Genomic DNA, 8,733 nt, shown 5'->3' on the forward strand with positions numbered 1-8,733 from the left:
ATTTAATTTAATTTAATTTTTATTTTGAGACACGATCTCACTAAGTTGCTGAGGCTGGCCTCAAATTTGCAATCCTCCTGCCTCAGTCTCCCAGGTACCTGGATTATAGTGTGGGCCACCACAACCAGCTGCAATATCATTTCTTAAATTTTCTACTGGGGCTGTAGTCCTTTTCAGGGTTTCTAGAGCTAGCCAGGTTGAATTAAGTGAAGTCTGCTTTTTCTGGTGAAGCAATCAATACAACCATCTACTAGTGATTTCTCAGAAACTACAGAGTCCAGATGGTATAGGGCTTGTTATTTTGACCTTTTCGGTGCCAGGCTTTGTGCTAGCCACTCTGTATGGTTTAACTCTCCTGATTCTCTCAACAGCCCTAAGGTGTGATATTGACTCCATTTCATAGCTGATGAAACTGAGGCTTAGTAAGATGAGATAGTGTGCTTTGTACTCCACAGAAGATTTCAAAGAGAACTTGAAGATGATCCTGTGCAACATTTTTTTTTTTTTTTTTACTGAGGATTGAACTCAATACTCAACCACTGAGCCACACCCCCAGCCCTATTTTGTATTTTATTTAGAAACAGGGTCTCACTGACTTGTTTAGTGCCTCACTTTTGCTGAGGCTGGCTTTGAACTAGCGATCCTCCTGCCTCAGCCTCCCCAGCCACTGGGATTGGATTACAGGCATGCGCCACCACGCTCAGCTGCAACTATTTATTTTGAGTCATGAAATATATTGAAATAGGAAAGCCAACCAGTTTCACTAGAAACCTACAAAATCCGTTTGACAAATATTAAATAGAAATTATAATAACCAAAGCACTGTTTACAGAGTCCATTTTTAGAGTGTGGGTGATTTTCTATTTTCAGCCAATTTAAGAATCATTGTTGGACAAACTACTTAAACCTAAAGCTGTAGATTTGAATTTGATTTTATTCAAGTTTCTTCAGCTTTTCCAACACAGATCTGCCTTTTAAATGAAGGTTCTTTCTGGGGATGTAGCTTAGTGTTTGGAATACTTGCCTAACATGCATGAAGCCCTGCGTTCAATCCCCAGAACCACCAAAAAAAAAAAAAAAAAAAAAAAAGCCCCCCCCCCCAAATTAAGGTCCTTAGCAAGGAATGCTCAGAGGTTACAAACTGAAACTGGGGTTATTGGGCCGTTGGCTGGGACCCCAACTGGCTACAATCACATGAACAGGCAGAATTGGGTGCCTCTCCACCTCTAGTCAGAAAAATTCTGAGTCTTGGACTTTGGGCTATTTCTCTGTGTCTTCTATGGAGAGACCGTAACAGGTGCCCTTTGTTTCTCTCTCCTGCTGCACATGCTCACAGTCCTGATAGCCATTCCTTGACATTACCCCTCTCAGCTTTCCAAGTTTGTTGTGTGATTACTTTCCCCCAACATACCCTTCTCTGCCTCTCTGTCAGGGGACAGTCCTTCAAGACTCAGTTCAGACCAGACCTTCTCCGTGAGCCCTCCCCCAACACCAGCTGGTGGTATTCATCGCTCTCTCCTATGAACCTCCAAAACAATCTATTCATGTCACCTCCATGAGGGCAGAGGATTTGTCTGTTTCATTCATGGTCGTATCCCCAGTGCCTAGGACAGTGCCTCTCACATAGTAAATTCATTCATTTGTTTAATGAATGAATTATAGTGTTTATTTCATGGTATGGTACTTAAGTGTTTGTCTGTCTTTATTTGGGGCTATCACTCTTACCTGTTTACATTCCCAACACCAAGAGTAGAAACTGGCAAATGGTGGGTGTGTGGCAAATGTTTATTAGAGGTAGGAATTAATGAGAGAATGAATGAATAACATGTTTTAGGATTTGTTTTGTTCCTTTGGGTTTTTTGTTTCTTTTTCTTTTTTCTTTCTTTCTTTTTTTTTTTTTTGGTACCTGGGATTGAACCTAGGGACACTCAACCACTGAGCCACATCCCCAGCCTTTTTTAATTTAGGGACACTCAACCACTGAGCCACATCCCCAGCCTTTTTAAATTTTTGTTTGTTTGTTTGTTTTTGTTTTGAGACAGGGTCTCACTAAGTTGCCTAGGGCCTCACTAAGTTGCCCAGGCTGGCCTCCAACTTTTGATCCCCCTACTTTAGCCTCTGAAGCCACTGGGATTACAGGCATGCACCACCACACCCACACCGTTCCTTTGGTTATTGATTAGCATCAATGAATTTTGCCTGAATCTAGCCCTTCAATACCTAGGGACAATTCTGCAGTAATAAATTATTCAGAGTCTTTCTGACTTTAATCTATTGTTTGGATATCATGTAGTTCCTGTACTGCTGCTACATTGTCCATGCTAGAGAATTGGAGAGCCAAGGCCTTGGGATACCCCCGCCCCCACATCTGTGTAAAAATCAGGTATGACTCCACATCAAGTTCTATCATCCTCTGAACATATGCTGGCCATATTGGATCATGGGCTCTTAACACAGAATCCTCCACATAGTAAGTACTTGATGGATTTCTGGTTGTGATGGTGACAATAAGGAACAATGGCTATCACACAGGATGACTCAGGCCATTTTAAGGGGAGATGAACAGGCATGTTATTGGGGCACCTGAGGACTCTGCCATTACAGCTGTACCAACTGCACACCCATGTGAATGATTAGGGCTGATTAGACCAAACATGCTCTCAGACCTGGGCCTAATGTTCCCGACTCCTAAGACAATTCCAGCCACCAAAGCAGATGAGAACCCTAGAGTGGATGTGACCCTCTTTAACCTGCTCAAATGGGGTTTGTTCCTTCTCACAAAAAAACATGCCTTATCATTTCTTGAGCTTTTACTGTAGGCCAGGCATTTCTCTAACTGTGCTTGGACTGTCATTTAATCCTCTCAGCAGCCTTATAATGCAGATGCTATGACCACCATTTTCCAGATGGGGAAACTGAGGCACATGGCCAACCACATATAGTCCCTGTAAAGTGGAAGCCCTGAAGGAGGTTTTAAAAATCACTTGAGAGAGGGCTGCAGGATGATTTGTTACATGGAAAATGACTAGGGAGACCCAAAGGAAGGGAAGTGGTTCAGAATAGGAATCATTGCCCTATTTGGGGACTGATTCAATATCAGAAGGGTAAGAAGAGGCACTTGGTATAGTGGTTATGTCTCTGCCCCTCTCCAGCTGTGAGACCCTGGACAAGATACTAAGTTCTCAGTGTCTCAGTTTGTTCACTTATAAAATGGGTTCATTAATGGCACCTGCCTGGCCCCATGGTTAGGATTATGAGTTAGTATTTGCCAGACGCTTGGCAAAAAAGTGCTTAAGAGTTTGTTAAATGACCACAGAGCTCCTTCAGACGTTGGCCTGGGGGCTTTAGGTGTCGGATTTTTCCATAAGAAACCCTGTAAGGGACGCCATCAGCTTGGTGGCTAAAACAGTCTTTGCTGGGATTGTGGCTAGTAACTGAGGGAAATGTCCCCACCCGCCACACTTGCAACTAAGAACAACCAGGAGAGTAGTGGGCTGGGCACGCAACGAGGGGAAAACGCGAGTGGGCTCTAGTGATGATTCCAAGTCGCCACGGCGCCACGCGGGATGAAAGATACAGGCTAGAAAGCCGCAGCTCAACGCAGCTGCAGCTGCAGCCGCCGCAGCAGCCAAAGCCTGGCTCCTTCCGCCTTCCTACCGCAGCGCACACAGGCGGGCTCTAGCCGCCTTCTCGCAGCTGCCTGCAGGGGGCGCGCTCCGCCTCGCCTCGGCCTGGACACCAAGGCCAGCTGGACAGGGAGGCCTGCCTGCCGCAATCTCCAGCCCAGCTCCTCCAAGAAGCCTGTCCTCCACCACTCCAGCCACGCTTTTGCTCTTCTGATCCCCAAAGCATCATCAAAACCCTGCAGAATTTAGAACTTGGGCTCAGTGTTAGCCCATGGGCTCAGTGTGTCTGTCTGATGTATTAGACAAATCTTGGCTCCACAAGGGTGTCATACCTTACATAGTTCCCCTGGCACAATGGTAACCACATGGCCTGTGCCCAGCCAATGCTTGATGTGCCTCTACTAGGCCTTGCTTTAGGGACTCCCAAAGGACACTCTCAGGGTCCCTGATTTCAGAATCTAAGGGCGGTAGAAGGGGCATCTACAAGGATGCATGAGTAGCCTCACCTGAGCCTGCACTGACCCCCTGGGATCAGAGCCTGCACTGACACCCTTGGGTTAGAACAACCTACTGCAGAAGGTAATGCTTTGGGGCAAAGCAAAGCCATCTTCAGGGGAGTCCACTGATGGGAAACATTTGCTGAGCCCCAGCTTTGGTGCAGAGCCCAGTATAAACAGGAGCCTGGCCCTCTTAGGAAGCAGCTGGGAAAAGTAGGAACAGCAAGAGATTGAGTCAGAAAATCCTCTACACCACATGTCCCTTCTCCCTCCCCCTCTGCCTTTTTTTTTTTTTTTTTTTTGGTACTGGGGTTTGAACCCAGGGGCACTCAACCACCAGGTCACATCCCCAGCTCTTTTTATTTATTTTATTTTTGACACAGTGACTCACTAAGTTGCTTAATGCCTCACTAAATTACTGAGATTGGCCTTCAACTCACAATCCTCCTGCTTCAGTCACCAAGCCACTGGGATTACAGGTGTGTGCCACTGTACCTGACACCATGTTCCTTCTTTGTGCCTCAGTTTCTTTTTTTGTATCTCTGAGGGAGTTTGGCATGGGGTGGCTGTACAGGTAGCCTGATCTATAATATGTTGTGTGTGTGTGTGTGTTTTTTTTTTTTTTTTTTTTTTTTTTTTTTTGTGGTACTGGGGATTGAACCCAGGGCCTTGTGCATTTGAGGCAAGCACTCTACCAACTGAGCTATATCCCCAGCCCTATAATGTGTTCACTTTCATGATAAGAATATATTTATCTATAAAATAATTTAAGTTACATTTGTCAAGTTTAAAAATAAAATGGAAGTGGTAATGTTTTGTGACAAATGATAAAATAGTCATGAAAGCTCTTTGCTAACTGAAAGAGGCTCTACAAATGTATGTCACTTTCCCCAATGCTAAATACAAAGTAGGCACTCAGTAAATGTTTCTTGAGAATGAAAATGTTTCCTGGATGACAAGGGGAATAGTCAAATCAAGGCAATAAGATTCATATATAAACACAAAACTTAAGGATGAAGAGCACGAGATATGTGCCAAATAAGTTGTCCTGATGCTTGAGTTGTCCACATAGTAAGTGTTGAATATATTCAAGAAGGGAACAAAGAATCCAGGTGCAGTGGCACTTACCTGTAATCCCAGTGGCTCAGGAGGCTGAGGCAGGAGGATTGTGAGTTCAAAGCCATCCTCAGCAATTTAATGAAGCTCTAAACAACTTAGCAAGACCCTGTCTCAAAATTTTAAAATAGGGCTGGGGATGTGGCTCAGTGGTTAAAGCACCTGTGGGTTCAATCCGTGATATATAAAAAAAAAAAAAAGGAAGGAGGAAGAGGAGAAAGAGAAGATGACAATGATTGTGGATGGGTGATCAGGGGATGCTCCACCATGGAGGTGAGATTTGAGGTGAGTTTTGATGATTGGATTGAATTTTGATAAAGAGACCTGAGGAAGGCAATGCAGACTGGACTGACAGAATGGCATGAATAAAGGTACAAAGCAGGATGACATGAAGTACTGGGGGTTGCAAGTGCCAGAGGGCAGGGCTTCTGCTTCTTGTACTGTGTCCTGTGCCTAACACCATCCCTGACATATAATAGATTCTCAGCATATGTACGTGGAAGGAAGGAAAGAGCTGGCCAGCTGAAATCCAAGTGTCCCACAAATTGTAAGAGTCAAGACAAGCAGACCGACAGAAACTAGGAGGATACAGATGGGTTTTTTTGTTTGTTTGTTTTTTGGTACTGGGATTGAACCCAGGGGCACTTAACCACTGAGCCACATTCCAGCCCTATTTTGTATTTTATTTTGAGATGGAGTCTCAATAAGTTGCTTAGGGCCTTGCTAAGTTGCTGAGGCTGGCTTTGAACTGGCTATCCTCCTGCCTCAGCTTCCTGAGCCGCTGGGATTACAGGGGTGCACCATCATGCCTCACTAGATACAGATGCTTGAAGCAAAAACATTGTTTTTCCCATGAGATAAGAAACTCCAAGAAGGGGAGACCAGAGCCATGCCTGATTTGCACATCCCTGTATCCTTAGCACCAAGAATGGTAACTGGCACACAGAAAAAGCTCTGTAAAGATTCACTGTGGTCATTTGTAGAAAAGGGAATGACTGGGCAATCAGAGGGCCCTGAGTATGAGTCCTGGCTGTGCCAGTTATTATCTGAGTGAGCTCATGCAAGTTGCTTAACATCTCTGAGACTCATTTTCCTTTCTGAAAAATAATACCTATTGCACAGAGTTGTTTTGGAGATTGAATGACATAACATGTATAGAGTACCTTCTGTAGCCCTCAAGGACAGCGGGCAGCTGTTGTGATCACACAGAGATCACTTTGTATACAGTAGGTGCTCAGCTGGTATTAATCAACTGATAGGAAGGTTGGGATCTTGAATATTCCTCCTACTTCCATATGTAAGAGGGAGCCTTGTATGGAAAGTGGAGTGCTGGGTGACTAACTTGGACGTGGGGTAAGGCATGAATTGAAGTGGAGGGCCAGGAGATGCTGGTGTGGAGGTTGTTGCAAGTGTGAAGGGTTAGGGACAGGCTAGGGGGATGGTAGTGGGGATGGAAAGTCATGGCAGGAAAGGGCTATCAATAGGAATTGTTACTTTTTTATTTTTTGGTACTGGGGATTGAACCCAGGGGCACTTCACCACTGAGTCACATCCCAGCCCTTTTTATATTTTATTTAGAGACAAGGCCTCACTAAGTTGCTGAGGCTGACTTTGAACTCATAATCCTCCTGCCTAAGCCTCCCATCCGGCTAGGAGTTGTTACTTTTTATTTTTTTTAATTAATTAATTTATTTTTTTTATAAAGAGAGAGTGAGAGGAGAGAGAGAGAATTTTTAATATTTATTTATTTTTTTTAGTTATCGGCAGATACAACATCTTTTGTTTGTATGTGGTGCTGAGGATCGAACCAGGGCCGCACGCATGCCAGGCGAGCGCGCTACCGCTTGAGCCACATCCCCAGCCCCGACTTGTTACTTTTTAAAGGAGACAACTGCAAGTTTTTTAAGGCCGCTATGTGTTCAGGAAGAGGCAGACACCTGACAAGTGTGTTTTAATGCCAAAGAGCAAAGTGTGGAGCCACCCTATGTCACAGAAAAAAGGAACCAGAACACTTATAGGGGTCCCCTGTCAGTGAAAGTCAGAGTGGCCACTGCCCAGACCCTGCAAGATCTTCAGGCAAGGGTATTTGCCCAGGAATTTCAGAGACTGCAATTTTTTTTTTCTCCTCCTCCCTCAAAATGTCAGGAAAACACAGTCCACAAGGGGGCAGATGCTATCTGACAAAGCCCAATTTCAATGGAAGAGTGGTGATATTAAAACTCCACATCATGTACAACCACAAGAATGGGATCCTAATTGGAATAAGTTATATTACATGTGTGTGGAGTATGCCAAAATATACTCTACTGTCTTGTATATATAAAAAGAACACATTTTTTAAAAAGTGAAAATAAAGGCAATCTTCTATCATAGATTTTCCAGCTATCTGAACAAACACAAAGAAGATAATGATGTCATTAATTTTTATGCCCTATTAGTAGAAGCTGCAATGCCAGAGCCATGCAAATTGGGATGTGGCAACAAAGTGAGCATTGGGAAGTTGCAGAGCCCTTGCCCTAAGCAGGGGCACATTGGTTATGGGGCTCAAACTTGACATTTCCTCCTGCCTCTTGCTCTTGGCTGCCTCACCATTTGCATTTCCCTACAGATGCAGAGTCTGATTCTCAGTAGGCCTGATGGTGGTGGTAGCAAAGCTCCTGCAACCTGAGATTCACAGAGCCATGAGCAGAACCCAGGATGGGTGTTGGGAGGTAAAAACTCAGAATAAATCAGATTCCTTTAATCTGAGGGAAGAGAAACAGCAAACCTACATTGATTCAGATAGTGGCTCTGGGATGGAAGAGACCTGGGTTCAGATCTCAGCTCCACTACTTCTTAGCTGTATGGTTTAGGGCAAACTGCTTAACCCCCTGAGCCTCAGTTTCCTCAACCATTGTAGGGAGAGTAATATCAGTACCCATGTCTCAGGATGGTTGTGAGGTTTCAATGAGATCATGCATAAGTGAGATTAGTGCCTGATACACAGCACTCAGTAAATGATGGCTGAAATCCTTGTTATTGTAAGTAATAATAAAACAGTAAGGTACCACTGAACGTATTGAATACAGAAGAATTTAGAAGATATGAATGGGAGGTGAAGGGGTCTGAGTTGTTGAAGGTTAAGGAATAGGAATTGGGAGAGCAGAGTATGGAGGGCGTTCCAGGAAGAAGGAAAGAGGGGATATCCAAGGTCAGCAAATGATTACACTGGGTTGGCCCCAGTGAGTCTACATTGACAAGGATGGAGGCTGCTGGGATGGGGCTGAGGGGCCCAGCCAGGAGGCGGCTTAGTTCCTCATGTCAGCATTAAGAAGCCAGGGAAAGCCGGGTGTGGTGAAGCTCACCTGTAATCCCAGCTACTCAGGAGGCTGAGGCAAGAAGATCATAAGGCAGAGGTCAACCTCTGCAATTCAGCAAGACCCTGTCTCAAAATGAAAAAGACTGTGGATATAGATCAATGGTACAGGCCCCTGAATTCAATACCCAGTACCACA

The 8,733-nt window shown here is 44.5% G+C and overlaps 1 non-coding gene across 1 annotated transcript; it reads right to left on the reverse strand.

Moving 5' to 3' along the window:
• Nucleotides 1-4,763: 4,763 nt before the first annotated feature.
• Trnal-caa (transfer RNA leucine (anticodon CAA)) lies at nt 4,764-4,837 on the reverse strand. Its single transcript has one exon. It is a non-coding gene; the product is annotated as a tRNA-Leu (tRNA).
• Nucleotides 4,838-8,733: the final 3,896 nt, after the last annotated feature.

The sequence above is a fragment of the Callospermophilus lateralis genome, chromosome X (assembly GCF_048772815.1).
Source record: "Callospermophilus lateralis isolate mCalLat2 chromosome X, mCalLat2.hap1, whole genome shotgun sequence".
In the NCBI taxonomy this organism is placed as follows: Eukaryota; Metazoa; Chordata; class Mammalia; order Rodentia; family Sciuridae; genus Callospermophilus; species Callospermophilus lateralis.